Below are 26,783 nucleotides of genomic sequence, written 5' to 3'. Positions count from 1 at the left end.
TTTTGCTTTACTGTGTTAGTTAATACACATAGCACAGCCACAATGACAATCCTTTTACCCCGCTCAAGGGTATTCATTTTAACCCTTGAATTGAAACAACTGTACTGATTGCTGGTCTTCTTATTGGTTGGCTGACCACCTATCAGAGGGCTTCTACCCTTTGTCAAGTACTTATTTACTTCCTGCATTACTGTTGCTTCGTTAAAGAAACAATACACATACTGGTGTCCACTCTCATAGAAAATTCAGTAGTAGATCCTAGATCTGCAGTCAAGGCAGCTAACACTAGCAACAAACCATTTCACCAGTTTTTATGTATGATTATACACTTGACTATGTTTTCAACAGTTTTCAACGTAACATGGGACATCAGGCCTTGACAAAGGGTAGAAACACTCTGGTTGGTGGTCAGCCGACCAATCAGAAGGCCACCGAAGGGTCGATTGTTTCACTCCAAGGGTTAAAATGAATACCCTTGAAATGATACACGGTTCATCATTGTGGATGTGTGTAAGTAAGTACAGTAAAGCAAGATTTATGCTTCTGTGTCAGATCTGTGGCGTGGATACATGGAAGGTAAGTCATAGGCATAGCTTTACATTCCCCTCCCTCTATAGGTCAGTGTTGTTTTAGGTCATGTTATTCATTTACCACTGTGGCATTAAGTATGAACATGACTAGCACTATATTATTTGTGGCTTGTAAATGTACATTCCCCCATTTTATAGGAACCAAGTGAAATTTTGAGATTTGAAATTGTGCTAGTGCAAAATCACAATGAATATTTTTAAGCTGAAGCTTGTGGGCAGAACACAGGAAAGTCATTCCACCAACCACAATAGTGACACCATTTATGAGACGCACAGAACTCTCAAGCTAATTATGCAGGACAAGAGCCACTCTGAATTTTGTCCAAGAGCATGCTTTAATGATTTACTGTGTCAAGACTTAAGCGATTTATGGATATTTGTCATGTTAGCCACAGGCTACGCATTTAAATGCGGACAAATGCAAGATGAGCAATTCGGGACTTTGAATTTTAATGCCTGAGCTTCTTACAAGCATGTGAGATCCCCTGCATCCTGACTCCTAACTGCATCGTCACACTGCTAGAAAAACATTTTTGACAAAAACTGGCTCAGAAAGTTCAGAATGCACAGCCATCAGTAAAAATACCAGCAGTTATCATTATTCACCAGGGGTTTATAACATATGACTTGCATCATCAAAGTTCAAGGGCAATATGCTTGACTATCATCCACACAGAACCTTTGCTACCTGTGTATTGTAGTTTTACTGGTGTGCTAAGAGTCAAATCAGCCTTTTGCCATGACTGAAGACCTGACAAAAAAAATCCTTACTTGGCCATAAAGCTCCAGGAAGAATATCACTGAGGTTACTGTGTGGTCATCGTAAATGTTTGGTTAAATTAGATCTTGAGCTTCTCTAAAAGGCTGAGCAGCAAACCTTTCCATCCATGACATGCTGTCGGCATCGATCTGATCTTGCTTCACCTGCGCTGTAGCAACAGCACGCCTATAGGCAGCACACTGACCCTGACACCTACGCTGAGGTCAGCGCAGATCATTTTCAAACTCATCGTCATCAGTCATAGCCATAACTTCATTCAGACAGTGTACAGGCTGGCTTCAAATGACTGACCCATTATAGGGCAGACATTGACCTGGTCTAACCTCAGTCATCCTCTTGTAGATGGCTGCCTTGTTAATGGCTTATATTGACTTACTAGTACTGTCCCTACAACACAAATGCAAATGTCAGTGTTCCTCAGTAACGCGAGGTAGCCTGTCAGAAATATGTGCACATGATAAACACCGTATACGCTGCATTGTGTTTCACATATTGATTTTTTTTACCCCCCTTCCTCTTGTGCTTGCCGCTGGCAGCACGGCATCATTGAGTCTGGATCACGACGTGGTTGTGTGTCTAGGAGGAGTATGTGTGTATATATGTGCCTGTGGAAGTGTGTATTTATTTTTTATGTGTGTTTGAGAGCTGGGTCTTACACAATTCTGACAGTGTTTGTAATATTCTAAGTCATTAGACTGCCTGTTTATGGAGATGCTATAAATCACGAGAAAGCATAACCAAACACAAGTGTGTGTTTATCAACAAGAGAAAGCTGTTTCAGGCCTCGCAGCACATTTTCAACTGTGAATATTACTCCGGGGTTAAATTGTTTCAGTGGAGCTGAAACCACACTGAAATTCACTTCTAACATGTCCTATTACTATGTGCGGCTATAGTGGAAAATGCTCTGTATGTAGCCGGGTTATGTTTTTGGGAAACAAAGTAATTGGATTTGTGTAAGAGCTGGCCGGTCGACAGTTTGAGAGCTCTTTGGGAGCAGAGAGGTTAGTCTGAATTATACCATACAAAAACACCAGTAATAAAAACAACACTCTAGTCATTAACTGAGTTTCTATTTATTTATTTTTATTATATTTATTTTTATTTTTTTTACTTGAAGTGAGATTTCTCAAAAATGTTTTATGAGGAAATCATACTTGGAAAAGGGAGTTATTATCTACTTTGAGTGTCTTGAACATTGTGAAGCATGTAGTATGACTACTGCATATGAATATATTTTTTAATCTGTTTAGTCTTTTGATTGATGTCTTTATTATTCTATTAATAATTTTCTGGGTAGTTGATTATTCCTTTGGTTAACCACTAAATAATAAACATACCTTCGCTTATTAAAGTTGCAAACCTTTAAACATTTTTTCACAATAACCTGATACAAATAAATGAAGAACCCGTTTCAAACTTCAGCTTTTACCTCGTGATAGTATTCAAGAAAAGTCAATATTTAGTCACTCTTGTCTCAATCAGGAAATTTGGTTATTACATCCTTTCATTAATTCAAAGAAAATGTTGAGTAAGATTTAATTTTATTGACTTATACTTATTTCCAAAAAGTTGCTTACGCCTTCACAGAGTGAAGTTTTTTACTTTTATATGTATACCGTATAAGCTTGTCCACAAACTGCTGCGCTGGAAAGCAGCGTTGCCTTACTACCCACCAGCATCAGATCTTCATTGAGTTCTTGTCTGAAACACAACCGATGAAGACACACCGAACACTAACCCATAATCAGACAAAACTCACTGAAACTCTCTTCTGTCTTGTTGTTTTGAGGTTGAATAGACGACAAGGCTTCTTCTTGAGATGATCACGCATGTCTGCAGTGTTACAGTGGTGGGCTGTTTCAAAGTTACAAAGCCTGCAATTAATGGGTCCCTGTTGAACAGAATTGCCACACATTACGTTTGGGTTCGGGCTTTTTCATTGTCATTTTTGGCATTTATAGTAGAGGGAGGTGCCAGACGTAAACACTGCGATGAGTCGACATGTATCTCATCCACTCTGTCTATTTACGAGGCAGAATATGTAATCTAAATGTGCTGCCATCATTTCATTAATGCAGTGGGTATGTTTTCCTGATTTTAGCAAAAGAAAAGCTCAACATAAGCGATATTTCTATCTTTATTAAGTGAAAATGTCATGATCAAAACAGGGAGACACACTTAAACTTAGCCTGATAACTGGAAAAGGATGAATAGAGGCCTTGGCTATAGATCAGTTTTCATTATCAGTTTACCCCACTGTTGTCCCTCTCCTTTTGGACCTCAAAATCTGTACAGGTTTTTCTCTCATAACACTGGCACAGAGACATATTAAATGTCATGTATATTAAAGAAATTACAGCTTCAAAATCCATCCACCCTGTAGATATCGTAACATTTCCCTAGGAGCGAATCAAGCGAAGACGAATGCTTGACAGCTGAGTTCTTTTTATTTTTTCATGAAGTAATTTGTCTTGGAAATTAGATATCATTTGAAAAAGTGACATCTACGCCCTCTTAAAAGCACAGAACGAAAATAAATTATGCACAACACATTTTAAGGAACGGCAGCAGTTGAAGTCTCTTGTCAACATCAATAATGTTTACAGCCTCGCACTAGATCCACTATCCACTAGCAATGCTAAATTATCCACTTTAGGTAATGGTTTCGTTTCCAAGAATGAATTTGAGACATCCAGGGATTAAACCTATAGTTAAGCACAGCCTTCAGTATTTATGCACCATATATTTTAAATATTGGAATTTCACATCAGCACTTTTGAACTTCTCCTTTCTGCCTTCGTACTTTTTCTTTGCGCTCCCAGTAAATGTTGGAGACCATATTTCAAACCAGATTCTCTCTTGTGGGAAGTTAAACATGTACAAGTCAGCCAAAGGTGAAAACCATCCCTGCCAAGGGAGATTTTCAGCTTACAAGGTCTCAGGCAAGGCTCCTCTGATTCACAAAGGGTGTGTAGCGGGAGTGAATAAATGTCTGTATGTGAGTGTGAGACTGTGTGTGATCGCTAAAAATTCTGCTTTTATACTGTCTCATCCTCTGGGGCATCTGAGGATTCTTCTGTTTTGCCAACACTGAAAGACCACAGAAGGAAAGTTGTGTTGAAAGTTGTAAGCTGTAAGAAAAATAAAAACACTTTTAGGTGTTGAGATTGAGAATGAATAGGTAGAAAGTCAGAATCCCAAAGACATGGAGAATACAGGAAAGAGAGAAAAAAAGGTCAGGAGAAGGATGCGCAGAGATGGGTGGAATAGAAATAAAACGGCAACACAAGACCACAGACATGGACACTGTAAACACCAGGGACACTAAGAGGTGAAAGGTGTCCCCACCTCTCTTGGCACCATCTCCAGCTCCTTGTCTAATCCGACAGAAGCTGCCAGAAATCAGCTCCCCAGCTCTGTGCCCCCTGCCTTGAGTGTAAAACCACAGCAGAAAGGAGCAGAGAGAATAACGGAAGAGCAGGGACACTAATCCACCGGTTGGTCTGCAGGCTCTGGGATTTGGGACTACGTCTTATCACTTACTGTGATGGAGGAGGAAGTGGAGGAATATGAGTAGGAGCCAAAAATGGCTATGTTCTCCCTGTGAATCTCATCCCTCACCTCTTTTTTCTTTTTTCTTTTCTGTTTTCAGTTAAGCCAGCGCGTTCACTGCTTCCCACTGTTGTAATATAGCAATTTACTCTCTGGTGCTCATCAGCTTTCTGTTTGTGTTTCAATCCGTAGAAGTGTATTCTCTCAACACCTAACTCTCACACTCTTCTTTGGCCGCTGAATATAAACTCTGACATCCCATTTTTTTCCTTTCTGTCTTTCTCAGGAAGCTCTGTTAATGCCACTCTATCTCTAACCACTGAGCCAATCTAGCTCCCTGAGCAAAGCGGCCAACTTCATTACTGCTGCCAGTTCACAAAAAACAACATCCAAAAGAGGTATGTAAATATGCCGGTCAGCATCTTATCCAATGGAAGAGGTTTAATAAGAGATTAGCAGTTTATTGCTTGGATATGAATACATTTTGGGATCTTACTGAATAATTCATTGTAATTCCCGGTGATATCTGTTGTATTAGATGGTCTGCAATGAAGAGAGTCGACATAATGTATATTAATGTTGATGTATCTTGATCCTAACCACGAACGAAACTATATTCATGTGCCATAAACCTCTGCTGCTAGGCACAGTGGCCAGTGAAAGCATTTATACCTGTGTGCTGGTGTGTCAACATTATTCTGAAATTACACCACTGAACTGCTAGTGGAGTGGAACTGAGCTGCTCATCCTGGAGTTGAGCTTAATATTAAATATTGATCAGTAGTTGCTTCTCTTTACTGAAATCACTTCAGCGGAGAAGAACAGGGAACAGGGAACAGGGAAGATGTTTGAGTCGATGGCGTGCAGGAGGCAGCGGGAGGGAGAATTTTCTGTGCTCGTCTGTCTGCTGAGACACACGAACAAGGAAATGCATTTCGGACAGATCACAGCTTTTGCGTCAGTGTCACCACAAACGTTGTTACATTTCAGGCCTGAGCTGTCATGCAACTAACAAGGTCTGCAGCTGTGCTGTAGAAGTGACACATGACTATAAACCAAGCTTTAAGGTCCCCTGTTAGATATGTAGGGCTTTCTAAGGCATGTTCCTAATATAAATATCCTTTTTTTTAATACTACTTAAGATGACGGAGAACAAATTTAAGCAGCTGGTTTGTGTTAAGTAGTAGCTTGCTATTAGCTCTTGTTATTAGTCTTCATCATTTACTGTGACACCTGACAAGAAAGAGAATCAGCATGCTCTTTGACGCGCTGAAGTAAAGAGTTATCGTATAGTAATTTGACAAAAATATTATAAACATGGATAACTACTCAAATAATTGTTAATTGTGAACACTAAAGTGGCCAGCATGCTGCTTTACACGTGGCTTTACTCAGAGGGTTCTTCATGGGATGCCTAAACATTCAAGTTAGGAATCGGAACTCTACATTGGCAATAGATTCGTGTCTGACAGTGTGACAACCTGTCCAGGATGTACCCTAGTGTTTTCACAATGAATATTGGAATAAGCTGGATCTCAGTTTCTGCCTAATTCATGGCAAATAAAACACTGTTAAAAAGACATATACTCGAGCAGGCTTTTGGCAGAATCAATGTGTAGTCAATACTGGGTTATTGGAATGAACTCTCTAATTGCTCAGTAACATAACGCAAAGTTTGGCCACTGATCCTGGAGTCCTAATGCTGGCAGTGCTAGTCATGAGGACTTAAGTGTTGGCAGCATTGTCGGGAGCCGGAGGCCAGAAGTCACAGAAGCAGCTGATTGGATTAATAAAGCCCACACTGATTAGTGATTGGCCGCAGCAAGCCGGGAAAGAGATGCTGCCTTTTAAAGTGAAGGTGTAATAGAAGAGTGGAGGAGAAGAGTAAACCCGTGCTTCTGATTGAATATTTTCTATGGTAGGCGTTGCAAAATGAGGCCATCACTGACTCATCTTCACGCTCAGGGAAAATTACATCAACGTGGCTCTCACTGAAAGCTGAATTGAATCGAAGCTGTTAAGGTGTGGAGTTTTACTCGTCCAGGAGAGATTGATTTGACCCAGAGTAATATTTTCTCACCTGACCGAGCAACGCGCAAGAAAACTTTGTGGCCGTTAACACTGAGCATTGAAAAGCAACAAACATTACTTTACAAGTTACGTGTAGCGTGCAGAAATATTTTAGTTTAGTGAAACGCTAATATCACAATTTTTGTTGATATTCTTTGTTTTTCTGTAAACTTCTGTAAACTCCGTACTACTTATGCTGCTCCACAATGTGTGCGGAAGCTAATTGACCTTGCAGAAGTGAACATGTGCATTGGATCCAGCATATTGTGAATTAGCCGAGCCCAGTGGTGCACAGTCGATCTCATCCTGTAGCTAATTATTATCAGCCATCTGCTAAATGCATACGCCATGCCATCAGCAGGACTGCAATGCTTTGATATAGTTTCTTATTCTATATGGGATTTTGAGTTCTCGTCTCCCTGCTGTTTGTCAACTTTCCTTACCTCTTACACTTAGTGTTTGTCCCTTTTTACTTTGTCTTGTTTGCTCTGCACCTGTTTCTGCTTCTGTCTTTAAACCCATCAGGGATGTACTTATGTTTTCTCATTTTTGGAAAAGGGATGTTTGTGTTTGTCAAAAGTTACCCCGACATTGTTCACGAAGTTCCAGTCACTGCTTTTTTATCAGACTGGAGGTAGAGAAATCACAGACATCTAAAATCCTAGGAATTAACATATGTTCAGAACTGACTTTATTCTCTCTCCCCACTCACACAACACGACTTTCAGTTTGACTTCTAAATGTGATGCGTGGTTCCTCATTTGAATTGGAATGAAATATTTTCTGCATAATGCCTTTTTTTCCACATAAACACAACGCACATACGTGAAATTGCTCCATTCACTCGGCAGATTTGAACATATGGTTGAGGAGACGTGTGGCAACAATACCGGTGAGCTATATCATCCATTATACCACCTTTATGGACCATCTAAGCAGTTATATCCATCACAGAGAGGTTGTTTTGAGGGCTGGCGGAAGTGCAGTGAGAGAATTGTGAAGGAAACCAAATGTCGGTGAAGAAGAATGAATAAATGGAGATATGGAGTCTGAGAATAGCGCATGTAATTTGTTTATAAGACTCCAAATTATATATAATGAAAGGGTAGTGAGAGAGTAGAACAAGGTCAGCAACAGAGAGAGTCAAACTGTGGAAAAAATAGGCAAGGCTAGCGGCTGCCAGAGAGTTTACTTGAGCTGTACTCACCAGAGAGCAGAAAGACAGTCAGCCAAGATGGTCGCTATCGGACCCTTGACAGAAAACACAAGAGTTTCTTTGATTGTGTGCGATTACAGATAAGTGCAGTATTTTCAGAAAGACCCATTTGTTTTGATAAAGACTTATCCACCTTCCCAAGAGAGGTCAAAAAGAGGCTTGGAGGGAGAAAAAAATTGACAGATAAAGAAAGAAGGGAATGATCATTGGCATTAGATCTGTTGTTATGAATACTAAACTATTTCCCATCTCCTGGGCCTCTTTATCTGTCTCCCAAATTCTTTTTCAGACATTTTATCTCCTCGCTGTTTTTTTTTTTTGTCTTTATAAATTGTGCCATAACTGGAAGCTCTGTTTTCTGTGTTCCCCTTCCTTTTTTCCACTGTCCTTCACAACTGTCTCCCACCGTTCAAAGCTTAATCAGACTCTTGGCAGGACGCAAGGCAGCTGCCTTGTAGGCAGGGCTGCCAATGTAAACTAATGAAATGTTACACTTCACTGGGCTTCCTGTATTCATTTTCATCTCTTTCTATAACTACTGGCTAGATAAACAGTTAAATACAGCAGAGATGGTATGGAATCAAATCTTGGACTGTAAAGAAGATATGGATGTGATCACAGTGACGTCAGCCTTCCATTTTGATGCCTCAGGTTTTTCATTTGCATGTTTTGCCTTTCTTATTGGAGTCGGAAGTGTTTTTTCGATGAGTGGGAGGAGCGAGGTGTCTGACTGAGAACCGAGGTCAACTGGTCAGTCCCTCCAGATCCGACATGTCAGTCAAGTCAGACACGCCCCCCCCCCAGACACACCCCTCTTTCCAGCCTAATAATTATTTAAATGTGGAATTATTTTCAAGGAACCACCAAGTAAATTTAACTAATACTATAATATTTACCCAGTATTTCTTGAGAGAAGTTGACAGCTTTTGAAAGAGAGTCGGACACAATCCAGTCTCATTAAGAGCTCAACAAAATCTTCATTTGGCAAGATTTGCATGTGAATATCTAATGTAACAGGAAGGCTGCTCACTTTTTATCCAGTTCTTTTGCCCGAAGTTAATCTTGCACAGTGTCTTGACATTTTTTTTGTCTGACTGAAATGTTTGGAATGAGACTTGTTAAAATCCTAAACTAATAGAGAAGATTTTTAGAAACACCTGCCTCAAGGAAAAAAAAAATGTGGCTTTTCTGATATAATGAGAGTGAGTTAGGATTTGAATAAAAACCCTGACATAATAATCCTGACAAGTCTTTTAAACTTCAGTGATAGATTTATTTCAGTTTATTGTCATATTTTGAAAACACTGTTAGTTGTCCTTTTAGATATAAGCAGGGATAATGACATCTAATGACATGCTTATCAAGATGTAAGTGAATGAGATGAATAAGAATAGTTGCATGACAAGTATTTGTTTCGTCCAGTGAACAATCATAATAAGTTCACTGAACAGAGTCCAAACATTTGTTTTGTTAAAGCATTTCTCTGTTAATAATACATTAATACATGGCATCTGTGGTTGGCGGTGCAGAATAATACTCATCCATCTGTTCCATTACATAAAAGCAACATGATGGCTAATTATCATTGACAATAACCCTGCATTAGTCTCCGGTCACTGAACCACTCACTTCCATTGGAAGGGCTTTCTTCTTACCCTTGGGACGTCACATTTAAACCAAATCATTTATAGCCGGACCACTGGCTGAGCATGAGACAGACATCTCAGACCCACAGTGATGATGGACTGTCACAAGCTTGACATCAACCGGTCAGAGGACAACACAAGGGACTATTAGGTCATGTCAGAAATGGAATGGAGCAAGGGAGGAGTTGTGATGTTCACAACCGAACCCTAGTGACAAAGTAATGGGTATTTCAGGTTACCTCAAAAATGACAAAAATTAATCAATAATGGGCATACACACAGGAAACTACTAGCAGCAATGAGATCACTGCATGGTAATGGAATTCATTGAGTTCCTAAAAAATTTTAGCAACACAAAGGCTGCTACCAGGTTGAACTAATCTAAACTTGGAGGTGATGCAATGGGAGCGTCTGATATGGTTGATTGACATATGACACAAATGAATGTAGATGTATGCTCATACATCAGAAATGTTTTATTTTCTGCTTGTTTCACTTGAAAACATTTGGAGTGGGAAATATACTAGAGGGTAACCCAGGCAACCAAAGCCTGGACTAGCCATTAGCGACTAACTGTCGGCTGCAGCGGGACGGGTGACAGGAAATTGCTTTATATGTGGACGTGGATATAGTGTGGACAAACTTAGTATTCTTAAGACGGCCACTGGTTTCCGTTAATTTCATGGCTGAAAATGTCATGGGAAAAAAAATGAATAAGACGTATGCAATTACAGTGAACATTGTCTTGATTGATTTCATATATTTGTTACCATGGTAAATGGCAAAACATTTCCCCAAAAATGGTTCCTTTTAGCACCTGCTGTCACCAGATTCTCTTTCAATAGCAAAGAGCAAAGAAAGCGACCTTTGGTATCAAGGCAACACAAGACGTACCGCGTAGTGGAGTTGTTCTTAACCTTTTTAGGAGAGCAGCTCCCCATGGAAATATTCCATGACACAAAAATCTTATGAACCATTCCAAGCGGCAGTGTGGACCAATCTGAAAGAAAAATATTTGGCTTCCATTCTTTCTGCTGAAGTAATGTAGAAAGAGGAAAACAAACACATGGGGTATAGACAGACGAGAAGATAGGATGGCAGGGGAAGGTCTGGTCTGTGGAGCTTTCTGCACTTTTACTAATTTTGCATCACCCACTCGAAAAAGCAGCAATATTTCCATCGATGAGTAAAGCAGGGAGAGCCCCTTTCACCTTCAAATGTGCTGCGTTTCTGTCTAATCTTCTTTCCTTCTTAAAAAATTACCTTTCTGAAGGGCGCTGGGGTTCAGGGAATCAATAGATCACTCAGGCTGCAAATGTATTATCTTACAAAGCAAGGGAGTATGGGGGGGAGGAAGGATGGACGGAGAAGAGAGTAGAAGGAAGGAGAGCGGATGACGGTGATGGAGGAAGGGCGCTGGAGAGTGGAGAACGTAGTAGAGGAAGTGGAGAATAAGAGGTAAATAAGTTGAGAGTGGTGGAAGCAAGATCAAGCAGGAGAATTGAAGAAAAATTAAGCTGGGGGAGGAGAAAAGACAGCCGGAGGGAAACAGAAGAAAATGATTACAGAAAAACATTGCCTGGTAGCCATTTATGATGGTGCGTTGGACTGTGTAATGACATATCTAAAAATAAATGTTTTATTTATCTACGAACTAATATCCTAAATGAGCGCATAACAGAAGAAAATCTAAAGGTTTCATAATTCTTTTCAGAGAGGATGGGTATTAATTTTGTGCTGTGTATGGAAGTAAAATAGTGACTTTGGAGCCAGCAGACTTTTGAGGGATTTGTCACAGTTCAACAGTGCCTGCCACGGGAGTCGGGACCAAGTGTTGACATCTAGCCAGATGAGGAAAGTTTTTGACGTAGTTCACCGGGAGGTAACAGGGTTGCGAGCCGAGCAGATGAGCTGGGTGAAGTGACAGGAATGCAAAAGACGCAACAATAATGACTCGGGGAACTAACCGCAGCTGTTCAGGAAGGTGGCAAATATTTACCTCATTCATAATTTATCGCCGTAATTTTTGGCCTGTTTCGAGGCAGAAACTGCAGGTCTTTGGCTGCTAGGTGATAAAATGTGTGATCTGTAAACAGCGTTGTTTATCATTGCCTCAGTAGAGATAAGTAGGAGAAATTCTCAGCTGCCTCTTTGATGTCTTCTCACAATATTTATCTCCTTTGCCCTACAGAAAGACAGTGCCATTATATTAATTCATTTTAATAAGGTTGAATGAACTCGTATTTTAATTTAAAATGGATTAGGTTTAATCAGCATAAAAACGTCATGCCTTCAGACTGATAAACATGGCAATGACAAAACACCGTTAAACTCATTTACCCACATCATCTACCTAATGGCGTCATTATGGCTATCATTTTGTTTATGCGCACATTCGAGAAGATGAAAAACTGGCTCACCTGAAGATGACATGGAGGGCAACCCTCTGAGCACACACTCACAAACGCACATATAAACACACATCCACACAGGCAGACAGATCAATACAGTCTCATTTCACACCTTGTGCAGCCAAAGTTTTCCATTGTAGAGGCAGCAAAGCACAGACGCACAACAGATACAGATAGTCAGGCAACGAATGGAGGCTGGAACGTCAGATAGACAGAGAGAGAGGTGCAAAGGTTCGGTGTCTGAGACAAGGTATAAATGGAGAGACGAATCCCAATAATGGCGTTTCAGGCCGAAAAATGAAACCCGAAGCAGCTGGGTGCCAGAAGCGGTTTGACTTCTGGCTAAATGGTTGTGGGTCTGTGTGTAGTTTTTGGAGTGTGAAGATCAAGCAAGTGTTGTGAGTTCGCAGCAGTCACCTCCGTTAGCCCGTTGCTTACACTGACATTGATCTCGCTCTGAATTGCCTCGCTGGTATATTTTCTTCTCGTGTCGCTCCCTTCTTTTCTCCTCCCCTCCTCGCTTTTTACATGTTTGACATTAAGCCGGCACTTTCATCCATCTGTCGCTTAGACTAAAAGCAACAGCAGATTAAGCTTTAAGTCTTACTGTAGATCAGTGACACTACAAACTCCAAAAATAGGAAACACAAAACTCAGTGTTGCTGCTCTTACAGCAATCCTTTGACCCTATAGAATAATCAGGTTAGAGCGGAGTCAAGGGAAGTTTAATAGAATAAGTCCTCTCCTCTCCTCTTAAGGTGGAAGTAAAACGATAGCATTAAGCAGGTGGAATCACCTTTAGTTTAAACATGACGTCTCTGCGTCTCTTTCTATGCCAGGCAGAGACAGATGCTTCAAATGTGTCCTTCCACAGCCCCTTTATTCCCTCTGTTTGTGTTCATACCCCTCCTCCCTCCCTTGCCTACCCGTCATTGGCTCCACTCCACAGGCTGCAGACTTTAGTAATCAATATATATGTGGGTGTCTGAGTGTGCGTGCGAGTAATGGAGTGGAATCTGACAGCAATTGTCAGTCATCTCACACGGCCTACGAAATAGAATCTAAAATGGAGCGCCAAAAAGCTGTGTGTGTGCGCGCCTCACTACATGCATGTGTGGAGGAGCATCTGATTAACATCTATCTCTGCATCACTTCTTCCTCAGCCACCTCCAAACAATAAAAACCATTACAGCCACTTTGCTGTACACCAGTGAACGTTTGTCATCCTATTGTGTCGGATAACAACGCTGCGGGATTACCTTTGTTCGGTCATTATTCATCCTTTTATGTTTCCGTTCGTTTGGCGAAGAATCGCCCTGTAACTCATCCTTCATGAACCACAATCCTGTTTGTGTTTGTTTCATCTCGTTTTTAAAGCCCAGTTTGCGGGTTTGTTGTCTTGCGTGGTTTACCGAGTGCAGCGAGACGTTAAAACACAGTGCAGTTCCTAACTTATTGCACTATACGTAGCATTTGTTATTGGATAATTTAATGTTTGTGTATTTAATGCAGGCTTTTCAAACCCTCACCCAGGTTTTAATTAACTCCTGTCACTAACACACATCCTAATGCAAGCAGGTGACAATTCACTTTGATATATGTTTGTCATTTATGAATTATATGCTGGCATTTGTTTATCCTGAGTGCAAGATGATTGACAGGAAAGAAATTAAAGGACGCATATTCTTTGGGGAAGAGAACAACAACTTTATTGCATCAGATGCTTACTGACATGCAAGCTGCTGGCTTTGAGAGCCAGAATGATATTGTGCACCAGTGAGATGTGTGCAAAAACATCGCATAACTTGGCCAGAGCTGAATAGCGTGGAACTGAGATCAGAGTAAACCCAACATTTACATTGTTTACTGTGATGGCTCATCAAGGCTGGGTGATTTTCCAGTCTGTGGAAATGTTTCTTCATCATGTACAGGAAAAATGGCACCAAATGGCTTGTTTCAAGAAATAAAAACAAGCTATCTAAGACATATCTGAAGCTAACCGTATCCAGACTCCAACTGGAAGTATTCTAACGGAGACGGCCTATAGACTCATGATGATTGCATTTTAAACTTGCCTGCTGTTCACTCCACCAGAGCTGCTTGTTAGTTAAATAGCTTCAGAAACCCTTTCCCATCACACTCGTCCAATGTCAGATTAAGTTAGGGCAATTTTGGTCACTTACCGAAACCAACAATCCAGCATTTTCACACCCACTCCAGACAGCGGTCGGCTGACTGTGTGGTGGCGAATAAACAGCAAGGGGTTGGAATTCTCTGTCTACTTCACTATTTTATTCTTCACAAAAATATCTCTGGCCAAATATTTCACAGCTAATGTCATCTTATCTTCCAAGTTTCCTATTGTCGTCCCAATGAACTGACGGATTTATCTCTCTGTAAGTCAGCATGTCTCTTTTTTTTTTAAGTTATTATGCTCGGTGGTAACCCCTCCTTGGCTGTTGTTCTTAAAATGCATTCCAAGCAATGAATTAGCACCATATTTGGCTATGTCTTGCTCTCCTACTGTGTTAAACAATATTAATTTATTAGAAACTTCAGATGAATCCTGCTCAAGTGTTTAGTGTGAGAGGTTAAAACAAAAACATTAATCAGACTTGTTGGTGTAGGCCCCGGAGAAAGGGTCAGCAATGAAGCCACTTAATTAAGCCAAGGCCTAATCTACTCAGGCGTATGCCATTTCCTGATGTCCTCTCTTAATCTTCGTGTTGGCTCCGGAGCCAGGAAGCCAAAGCAACCATATAAGCAACAGGCAGGAAGAGATGGATGTCCAAAAGTCTGCACTACCTGGATCACTCTTTGGATTCCTCCTTTATTATTAATGATCAGTGGGCTTCTGAACACAACGTGCACACTTGGTGTAGCCAGACTCAGTTCTTAATAGAATATGAGTCTGATTGCATGCCATTGGGATTTCATTATTCAGGCTACTAAGTTACTAAGTTTGACTTTTCTCGTTCATGTTCTGAAAGATGTAAAGTGCAACACATTGGAAACTGGATATTATTCTGCATTTCGACATTGGGGAGGTAGTAGAAGTTATTAATACCAAGCAAGTGTTGGCCTTGGACAGAAAAGAGAACTAGCAGGTTAGCATAGCTTTAAATTCATACCCCCTTGTGTAATGATACTTGACTGGAAATATGAAAAATAGTTGATTTCTTGAGTTACACCCTTGTTTATCTGTTAGCACGCATGTCATCGTTTTGGCTTGGACTCATTCAACCCACATTTCCCACTGGTGGGTAACAGATATCAGTTTTGCCTTGAAGTGGCATATTAAGAATAATAAATAATAAACCCGCAGAATGCCAACTCTCTATATAAATATAGATTTTTAGTTTTTTGTTTTGACATTTTTATGTGAATAATACCCACCCACTGATAAATCTCCTGGTAAAATAAATAATTCTACTAATCTGGCTTCAAGTGTATATCATTCTCTTATTCTTAAAGTTTAGCTTTTTTTTTTCTTTTCGGCGACTTTAGTTGAGGAAATTCTTCCAGCCTGGGCGGTGAGCTGAGCAACAGGAGAGCCCAGAGTTTCCAAATCCCGTGTGAGAAAAATGATTCTGAATGTTGAATATCTAAGTGCTGTTGCATAAGAGTCTTAAATGAGTTCATGATAATCGGTAGACAAACACAGTTACATAAACTACACACAAGCATCTGTGTGTGCAGTTTGGCTAACCGTGTATGTGTATTGTATGTGAAGCAGTACTCTGTGTGTGTGTGTATGTTCTCACAGCAGCATGTGCGGAGTAAAGAGATGCTATTTGTCACGTCACTCTTTTTGCACTTCACTCATTCATTGTGCTGTTTTTCTTTCACTCAGTCACTCTTCGTCTCCCCCTTCCTCCTCTTGCGCCTGTTGTCTTAACAATTCTTCACACTCTCCTCAGTTCTTTGTCATGTCTTATTTATTTTGTTTGTTTTCCAGTCTTTTTCCTCATCTTCTCTTTGTCCAGCTTCATCTCCGTCTTCATTTTTTCCCTTAATAATACTACTACCTTCTGTGTTTCTTTTTCCTCCTATCCTTCCATGCTTTGAGATTTATTTTGTTTCCGAGGAGCGTGACCGCAACCTTGATGGGATATTTTCCCACAGCAGGTCATTTAGATGCAGCCGGGGTCGACGCAAGGTGTGCGCGCGGGGACCGAGCGGAGCTGATGCTTGGCCGAACCTGTGTAACGGATTGCCTTGCTAATAAACTATGAAAGCGCAGCAGCATAGTGGTTAGGGTGGGTCACTGTGTACTGTGTGTGAGGGGACAAATGGGAAGAGAATGCTAATATTTCTGTCAAGACCTTGATGAGCCAAGTGCTTGCTTAAAGCAACAAAGGTGCCCCACAATGCATGAATACACATACACACTGTATGTAACTTCAGTCAGATCTGTACCTTTTCCTAGATGTTGATGTTGTTTTCCCTTCAAGATTTGCGCCTTTGCTTTGTGTTTGTTTCCATTATTCATTCTTTCACAGGATTGTAATCTCCTCCCTTTGCGTGAGTAATGACCTGAATGTAAATAGCCACTTATTCACAATCATCCTGCCACTTATCTAGCAGTAAAAATATATAAATAAATATGTTACTTCTTATAATCATAGACAACGCGGGGAGAGCCAATTTGAGCAATAATAAGAAGAATTCAGATTACCCAGAAAGCACCTCAGGGTGAAGGATATTAAAGTATGTATTTTAACCTTTGTTTATTCAGGTAATGTTGACTGAGCCTGCATGTTTCTTTCAGCGATGCTCTGATTCACATTCATGCCGCTCTGCATATTAAGAACCGGGAACTCCATTGTGAATACAGCTTTCTGTGGTTGGCCACAGGGCAACTCCACTGGAGCAGATGGGGGTTTGACGCCTTGCTCAGGAGCATCTTAGAAGCTGTTGCTCATTTGTGTTTTCCACCGACATCTGTGGACTTGTCAAATTTCTGTTTACACAAGCTCATATTTGTGTTAGAAATTCTTGGATTTTTAAATTGACTTTTATTTTCTGTAAAACTCAGTGTGATCTGCTTTATTTCTAAACAGTAATTTATGATCCTTGTGGCCAACTATCTTTACTTTGGCTCAGTGACACTATTGCGTTACACACTAAAACAGATTTACATTCAGAGGCTGTCACTGCCCCTGCTTACTCATTGGCGTATCATCGTCATAGCAAATCCTCCCGGGAAGTTCAGAATTCTCTGCTGTGTGAAAAATACGAAATGCTGTCATCAGCGTTTACTGGAGGACGCGCGAGAGAGAGAATATATATGAGAGGGGTGAAAAGGGAAGGGCAGAGAAAAGGTGGCGAGAATGACAGACAGGGAAGCAGCAGGTGGAATGAGAGATGTGAATTGAGAGAGAGAAAGAGACAGACAGCTCCGGTTAAAATGTTGAGTTATAGCTTCACTGGGAGAGACAGAACGCGAGAGAATGCCTGACAGAATGTGTGCCTATAGGGCTCATGGTGAACAGAGAGACTTGACTGAGATAATGAATGAGCCTCCTGCTCCGCCAAGCACACACACACACACATATAGAAACGGGGTGAGCTTAGATAATGACATCAGTGTTAAGTCAGCGATGACTAAGTGTAGACCTCCAGAATAGTGGTGCTCAGCAGTAGATGACTCCTCCTGGGGCGACTCAGCGCACGACTGATGTAAGATGATGTCCTGAGTGCTCAGCAGGTTTTAGTTTGACATGCAGTCCTTCTCATTATGTTCCAGGGTGCATATCTTAACTCAGATGTGATTCCCAGGATTATGATGTTAAAAAAAGCTCAACCAGACATCCCTGTAGTCTGGTAACTGCATCACTTTCCTCCTAATGACTTAAGGGGAGAACACACAGGAGGAGACTACCAGCAATGTGGCGACAAAAGATGATGGGATTTTAATGAAATTCGGCAAATTTCAAGAGATGGTAGCAAGAATTTGAACAATAAATGACTTGCATAATGTGGAAAACAAAATATGAATAAGTAATAAGACACCATGAACATAGGCATACAGAGTAGACCATCTTCTTAACATTTGAAAATGATAAATGACTGCTGTTTAACACCCTCATCAAGCACTTGTACACAGGCAGTTGTTAATATTTCATTCTTGGAACTTAACGTCATGATGGGCCGCGTCTTGTTGCTTGCATTTGCACCCATCTACAGTGGGAGTGGGGGGTTGATTCATATGATAATGCGACAGTTTTGCGAACTTATTGGATGAATAATAATGTGAACATGTCCGACTTTGACAAACAGAAAAATCCCTTAAGATAAGTTTCACCTTGATATGTTTCACCGCAGCACCACCACCGCAGAGTTGTGCATGTTAATTGGGACGTGTGAAAGTGTTTACCATTTCTTACAAGACTATGTCAAGGAAATAAATGGGAAACACTGCTTGCCTGAAGTTGCAGCCTTGCACTGATTGCAAATGGCATAAGTTTAATCTCATTTAGTGAAATGCAGCCAAGCTTTAGATTGCTTCTTCCTCTCCTCGTTTCCTCCTTAAAGTGCCTCACAGTCACAGAGTGTGGCCTCATGTCGGGAGCGGGAGCATTGTTTACAGGAAACGCTAATATCGTAGACTTTCAATTCCGATGGATCACAAAAATTGGAATCGGTTATTAGTCTGGACCGATTTTCGATTCCCGCACCTACAGTTTATTGGGCATAGGACGCAAACAGTGGTGAACACAGAAGTCACCAAACGTTTGCTGGAAGGAAACATGGTCTGCAACTTTGGTTCCTACCATCAAATTCACCATGCCAGAAGCAGGCTCAGGGGTATAAATTAGATGGAGTGATGATTTATTTTTCAAACAGAGAGCAGTGATGGCAAGAAGAGCTAGCGATCCCTAATGTGTGGCCTTGGTCTAAAAAACTGTACTTGACCTATCTGTGAGCTAAAAGAAAACTGAGTGAATTACCAATATTGAAGTAGCAATATTTTTACATTCTGGTTGTCTCACTTGAAAACATTTTATGTGGGTTGTATACAAGAGGGATCACATTTGCGACAAGCAAACCGCATTTGAATGCATCCTTACTTTTTAGTAGATTTCAAATGTGTGCACTTTTGCAGCTCTTTTTTAGAATTTAAGAATTAATCCGGCATTGAATCGTATCTTTACTAAGGGAATAATTGCAGAACATAATCAAATACAGTAGTATTTACTTTCATTTTCTTTATTTTTGTATCAGGCAAGGCAAAGATGCAGATGTTGTTCACACACACACACACACACACACACGACTATTTCAGTCCTGTGTTTGCTCAGACAGAAGCAACAGATACTTAACTGTACTCTAGTGAATGCTCCAGTATAGTTAGTGTGTTTATCTGGTTACTGAGGTTGTTGGCCACCCAACTTAAAGTGCATGTGTCTTTTGTGTGTATGTGTGTGGATTTATGTGTGTGCTCCGTGTGCCATGTATGAGTTCAACAAGTGCATATTTGAATGGATTTCTACCCACCACTTGTATTGCTTTTACCTTAATGTGCCTGCCTGTGTGAGATTCTGTGAGTTTGGCAGTCTTGTACATGTTGTGGGTGAGTGCGCCGTTTATGTCGGCGTGTGCCACCCAACATGTCAGTGTGTGCCACCCGACTGCGCGAGGCCACCCAACAGATATCCAGACCTACACGAAGGTCGCAGGAATCAACTCTACAAATAGCCTCCTGTGGTAAAGGCCAGTGGACGGTCGAACAGATAGTGTCTGTGCGGCGTATGTGTGCATGATTGTGTGAGTGCGTAATTGAGTGTGCGTTGGCCCGGTCTGTGCCGGTTCTGCATCCGCTATGTTTACTAAGGAGGCTTGGCAAACAGGTAGAGTAAACATACAGTTTTTAGTTTCCAAGACATGCAGTGAAACACTCAAGCAGGCTAGCATTTTCACACACACAAAATCACACACACACATACAACAACAAACACTGCTGCAATTAGTCTGAAAAGAAAATATGTCCATCTTTCTGAGTTTCTTGCTGTTCATGCATCTCTTACTCCGTCTTCCTTTTGTTTTCCACTTTTACGTGCCCCTTTCTCCGTCTTCAAAGTCGTCTTTCTCAATCTCCCCGTCTTCTTTTTGTCTTTCGCTCTGTTCAAAGTCTTATCCGCTGCAACAGCTTATGCCTGAATCATCAATAACTTCTAGTTAGAGAGACAAAAGCAAACACGTATTACATCAAAGAAAATGCTAATGTGCTACTATATATTAGAGACAAACAATGGGATTGATTCTCCATTGACTCAAAGGCTTTTATGAGCTTGCCCTCAAGCAACGATCCCCATCAGCCCTTTTGAAACCTTATCTTAAAAATGTTGTACATCAATATCAAGGCATGAAATGGTCAGAGACTAATGAACTAAACATTTGCGGATGGCTTGATTGAGTGAAATAGCTGTGAGCACTCTAGCGAAAGTCTCCTTACTGACTACAAGTCAGGAATATTTCCCACTGGTGGCCACTCTCATAAGCCCTGTTCACACTTGGTGTTAACATATGTCCCAGGTCACCCGATCACAAATTGGCAGCTCTAGATATGTATGTTCACACATGGCATTAAAATGCACCTCCAAGTACAGTATGTCTCAAATGACCATTTGTGATCAGATCTCACTTCAGTGTGGAAAAGCTGCGTCAGCGTGGCCAGTGTGTGTTCATACTGCTGAATGGATGTGATTACTGGTGGCCCAGATCCAAATGGGCTTAAATTTGCCCTGAATGCGTCTCAAGCGTTCAGGACACCATGATGTGTTTCCAAGATTATGTTACATTCTAAGTCTAAAAAGTATTGTAATCATGAGCTATGATGCTAAAATGAAACAAAATAACTCGGAACAAACAATAAGTAAAAAAAATCTACTAGTTAGGATTCAAAACATTAATTCCACCTACTTTATTTTAAATCTTTCTAAGTCTAATTGAATTCTCTAATTGCTATTTTGAATCCACTATTATTCTACTACCAAACGTCAGATTTCTGTCACGTTGACTCATTGATTAATGGAATATATCTAGTTTTACTGTACTAGGTTTTTGGACTATTGATCAGACCTTGCAACAAAGCATGTATAATTAATGAATCAATGTTAACTGGATGTCTCCCTAACCCCATTTAGGTGTCATTACATTTCAGATTACACGTGCATGGGTAGGACGAGTGACATCTGGTAACATGGACTTTTAAAATATTAGATTTGTTGCACGGATCACCGAGAAAGCGATGCAGTTAATGGCCGGTCAGAAGTATTGAATTTGGGAAGGGTAAGGCAGTGACTGAGAGTGTGTGTGTGTGTCTGTGTTTCACCCACTGTGGGCAAGGCCTGAGCTCTGGTTCTGATTAACTCCCTGTAAAAACACCTCTGTTCAGAACATCACAGCCCGTACATCACACACACACACAGGCATATACACACACACACACACACATGCAGCGCAGCTCCTGGAGGCTCCCTGTTCACAAAGGGGAGTCTACACCCATCATTCACGGCCTTATAGGACTTAAGAATGCTGACACACACACGCTCATTCACACACACGGATACACACACACACAGACACACAAAGTGCTCTGTTTTCTTAGCTTTGATACACTTAGAGAGTTCAGAGGTGAGAGGGCTAGAGGTAACTGTGTGTTTTTCCAGAGCTTTCTAACCACCTAAATCTGCTTCTACATACCCAAGGAGGTCCAGATGGCTGGGTGGAGACAAAAACACTCACACATATACACTCGTAGTCGTTCTCACATGCAACACACGCTCAATAAGTAGTTATACAAGTCAGAGATCTGCTATCTGACACAAGCATGATTGATTGATTTTATTTTTTTTTTTTTCAATTTTCAAATTACGCATTGGTTGTTTATTGTGTTCCAGACTTGTCAATAGTTGTGTTTTTGATGTTTAATACTGAGTCACAAATGATCCATATAGATTAGTTGAAACGGTGACCACCCAGGATGAGCTCATACCGCTCCCCGCTAAGGTGTGCAGTGTATGGCCACTTGTTTAAACCCCGCTGCAGTATCAGCAGCCGTGCTGAAGGATACATGATACATAGTAGCTGACGTGTTCAGGTCCTCTAAATCTCAGCCAGCCGAGAGCAGTCTCATGTGATCAATGGCTAAATTTATTACTCGGAGCCAAACACCGTCATCCGCATGTTTGCGTTTGTTTGTATGTGTGTGTGTTCGTCTTCATGGCTTCAACCCATGCTACCTCTCGAGACACAGATTGACGTTGTCTTTAGTGAGCAATTATAGCCAGAACGACTGTGAAAAAGGTCACAGCCATCTAGCTATCAACACTCTGAAGCAAATGCCAACTATGCGCGTGTATGCACTTGTGTGCGTTGTACCCAAAATGCCAGCAGGCTTGCTTTCATGCTACACTCCCCCCACCCTCAGTGCTTGTAGATAATCTGCAACAACCCTGCATGATTGATGAAAGAATTAGTGTTGCTAAGCAAAGCAAAGCATTATGGGAATGAGGAAGTTGTTTTACTGGATGGGGAGCATGACATTAAAGGTTACGGTGGCAACAGTTACATGCGATTTTTGTGCGTGTGTGTGAATTTGTGTTTGGTCTGGACAGTAATTGATGAATGAGGTGTCATAAATCCTGTTTTTGTGTTAATATGGTCATAAGGGTCACACGCACAGTAGACTCATTAACCTCTGAGCTAACACTGACTTGAAACCTGCGTGGATGAACACATGTCAACTTGTGACATGTACTTTGTGTGAATTTAACAAGGCTGTGGTAATCTGTAGTAAAAATGTAACTACACCCCTGCAGATTGATTGATTTTTCCATTATTAGGCTAAATTAAATATGACTGAACATAAAAAGCTAGTGTTTGCAAGATTTCAAATCATTTTAACTTAATTATTTTATAAAGGAAAACAGCGTGCACCTGCCCTGTTATGGTCACACTCAACACGGACAAGTGAGCTCACAATTTTAGCTGATGTGTTGCTTGTCGAACTGGTTTGCACAGCTATTTTTAACCAAATGCTGCCACACCAACAGTTTCTTTAACATGGTGTCAATTAGTTAAAATTTAATTTATGGTTAATCGTGTTAGAACTTGCAAACTTCATGAGGTTGGAAGAGTTCAGACTTACAAAGAATGGAAGACGTGTTGTCGGTACCTCGTGCTGCCAAATATAATGGATTAATCCTGTAAGGCTATTCATGTGGCACTTTTCTCTTTATGAAAGTAACACTGACGGTGTTGACACTGACACTAAACAATGAGAATTAGGCTGTACAAGAACATATCGCCCAGTTAATTTATCTTGTGCTAAGACACACTTCCATGAGTTCCATTTTTTCCGTGACAGCTTGAGCCCTTTTTAATTAGTAAGAAGCACTTTCAGAAGCATTTCAGTGTTTCAGAGACAAATTAAATAAATTATATAATTAATTAAACTTGCCTTCGCAGTGTGTTTCTTGATGACCCTGATGAAGGCCACCAGCTTAATAAAGTTGTTCCATTTACAACAAGTGCTGCTGGAGTCTTGATCTTTCTACAATTTCTTTCCCTCCTCCATGCACCTTGTTAGCAGGTGAAGTCGCATCAGAAATACAACTTCTTAATTACTCGAAAAAGGTTTTTACATCTCTACAAGTACTATTGATATACTTGTGTAGCTAAACCCATTTTTTCCTTTTTTATTTTTTGACATTTTTATTCAAGGTTCATTTTCCTTTGACACGAGGAACTTAAGATTGACAGCACGAATCCTGTAGTGCCAAAAGTGTATATCTTTTTATATTCAGATATTCAGATTTTGAGCTGAAGATACCTTCTTTCGGTGGGAATGGAAACTCTGATAAAAAAAAGAATCTGCTGACAAAATTGCTTATCTGCCCTGCCTTGAAAAAAGCTTTTGTATCACCGCCCCAAGATAGGACAAACGTGTCAAAAGTAAGTCATTTAGTGAGGTCGCTAAGTGGTGCAGAGAACCAGCGGTCCTATTTCTGCAGTGAAGATCCTTTTAAAGTACAAGTGTACCTCCCGGATAGGATAGGATGCTTTACCTCAGAGTTTCAAGGTTTTACTTTTATATAATGATCACATTAGAATATTCTGCCTGAATGTATCTGGCGATTTTCACCCTTTTCTCCTTTACTAGTTTTTCCCAGTCATTTAAGACGTTACCGTGACTCTGTGTCATTGAAAAACTTTTGGATTGCAAGTGCCTTATGATCCGGCTCCTGGAGAGGTTTGGCATGGCTGTCTGTTGTGTGCGCACCCTGGCTGCTATACTGGGCAGCACTTCCTGTTTGTGTGCACAAGCCATTCCTCCAGATGGTGAGATGTGTTGGTGTGAGGCAGTGTGTACATACCCAGCAGGCAAGGAAAAGGTGTGACTTTACAAACCTTTAACGCGTTCTATGATGCCAGACTTGCTGCGCATTAAACGCAACTGACCCAGCTAGGTCCCAGTCGGGTAACACATCACTGACTCAGCATTGTATATTAATTGTCTTTATGATCCATAAATCTCAATTCAGCACAGACCATTTATGAATTACTGAATAAGGTAGGTAGCTAACCTTTAAAAGTTGAATCATTTGTTTTGATGTTCTGTTTTTAATAGAATGGGTGTCATTTTCCACACATGATTGATATCTTACTTTGAAACAAAACTCTGCACGCGCAGTTTCCTGCTGATGGCCTCACTGTCAACAATACAAGTCATCTATTGTTAGCTTCCCCCTGTACATTTGATAGCTGTGGTTGATGTTCCTGAGGGCTGTAACTCTCTACTCTTGCTATAAATCAGAAAGCTCGTTTATTACCCAAGGGGAACGTTTCTTTTTATTTTCACGGCAGACACATTTGTAATGAACTATTCTTTTTCTGACAGCTTGCTGACAGGAGGAATTTGGCCGTTTTGTTTTTGAGAGGAATAGACGGAGAGAAGAAAATTACATCTCTCCTTCTGTCAACTAGTGGTTTAGTGATATTTGCATTATAATTAATGAGCATGGAGACGCCAGTGAACTTGCTGGCTGTTGGGGGACGCAAGTTTTTATTTCAAGTGAACAATTTCCATTACGAAATGTCACATTGTGCCTTTTGGCCAACTGCTCTTGTTTGATTTTGGACATTTTTGGTCCAAAGACAGAAAAAAAACAGAGTATGTATGCCCACTTCTTTAATAGAAGGATGCCTTCTATCTCCACACGCACACATACACCCTGGCCCGCCTAGTGTATTTTCCCTCCTGGCTTTCCAATTTAAATGCAAATGTTCCCAAATCGGACCCCACAAAGACGCAGAGGCAAAATCATTTGACGCAGATGAATTATATATTTTAATTAAGCACCCAAAAGAATCACGCCTATTCAGCCCTTTCCCCTCCAATAAGAAATGAATAAATAAATATAGAATAAGGAAGGAAGAAGAAGGGAATAAATGGGAGGGTCAGGCAAGGGAGGGATGGATGGATGGAAGGAGGCAGGAGGGTTTGTATTGAGTTTGTGTGATTGCGGCACTAACCGCCCGTGGGCTGTCATTATGTGAACGATCTGAAGCTGTCACATTTCAAAACTGTATTGTTTTCTGATAGACGGGCTAAATACCCCCACGGTTTTCGAGCGCACACGCACACACACACAGCATTTGCACCCAGAGAGTCCCAAATGCATGCAAACACACACAGACGCACACTATTTGGGATTTGATGGGAAAAGCAGCACTTAGAAAATGAAGAGCAGAGATGGGGATTGTGATGCTCTGACAAGGGATGCAATTTTAATTTCACCCCCTGTCACTCTCCCCAATATCTGCTCAGAAGAAATACATATGAGCTGCCAATCACTCACACAGGCGTGCACACACAAACGCACAATCGCTCGGTCATATCGACGCACGCAGACTTTCAGTTACTGTTTCCGACTTCCACAGGTGCACAAATCGTTTGAAACTCATTACTCATTTTAAATCAGATTGAGGATTTAAAAAAATAAATCCTCTACAACAGTTAAGACCTGGTTAAAGTCTGGCCAGAACTACAATTATAACATCAACTACCTGTTTTGTATTACATGTTGTTTTGTATGTTAGAGGATGCTGCGTGTACATTTATTCCCCATACACGTCAATGATTAAAAGGAGTAAAATGTATCTTACTGGTGCCCATGAAGGGTCTGGCTTTGGCTTTGACTATACATGCATACAGTATCGGCCACCGCTTCTGCAGTTGTCAATGGTTTTCTGTATTCATTCATTACGAAGGAAAATATATAAAATAAAATGCAAGGTCTGCAAACAAAGGAATTACCAGCCGCAGCAGCGTCCGTCTAAGCCTGGAAACCAGCCAGGACTTTTCCAGCCCACAACATTTGTGTGGTGGAAAGTTGGTCTTGAGTCACTCCGTTGGGAAGCAAAGATCTTCCGGGCCAGTCAAATCACTTGGGCGAGCTTTTTGCAGAGATACACACAAGAGCAACAGTGACATCCAAGCCCCGT

General features: G+C 40.8%; 1 protein-coding gene across 2 annotated transcripts in view; it reads left to right on the top strand.

Annotated features, from left to right (window-relative positions):
- The window catches only part of cntfr (ciliary neurotrophic factor receptor), a 227,837-nt gene that overhangs the window by 64,180 nt on the left and 136,874 nt on the right, over positions 1-26,783 (top strand). Inside the window, exon 3 of one of the 2 annotated variants that reach the window (XM_084572083.1) lies at positions 5,213-5,324. The exons of the other annotated variant lie outside the window; for it this stretch is intronic. The gene's annotated coding sequence lies outside the window, so the exon portion shown is untranslated. The remainder of the gene's footprint in view (positions 1-5,212; positions 5,325-26,783) is intronic. 2 annotated transcript variants of the gene reach the window in all.

Source organism: Chelon labrosus, assembly GCF_963514085.1.
Source record: "Chelon labrosus genome assembly, chromosome: 22".
Lineage (NCBI taxonomy): Eukaryota > Metazoa > Chordata > Actinopteri > Mugiliformes > Mugilidae > Chelon > Chelon labrosus.
The sequence above is the reverse complement of the archived record's forward strand: the minus strand, read 5'-3'. Positions and strand labels throughout refer to the sequence as shown.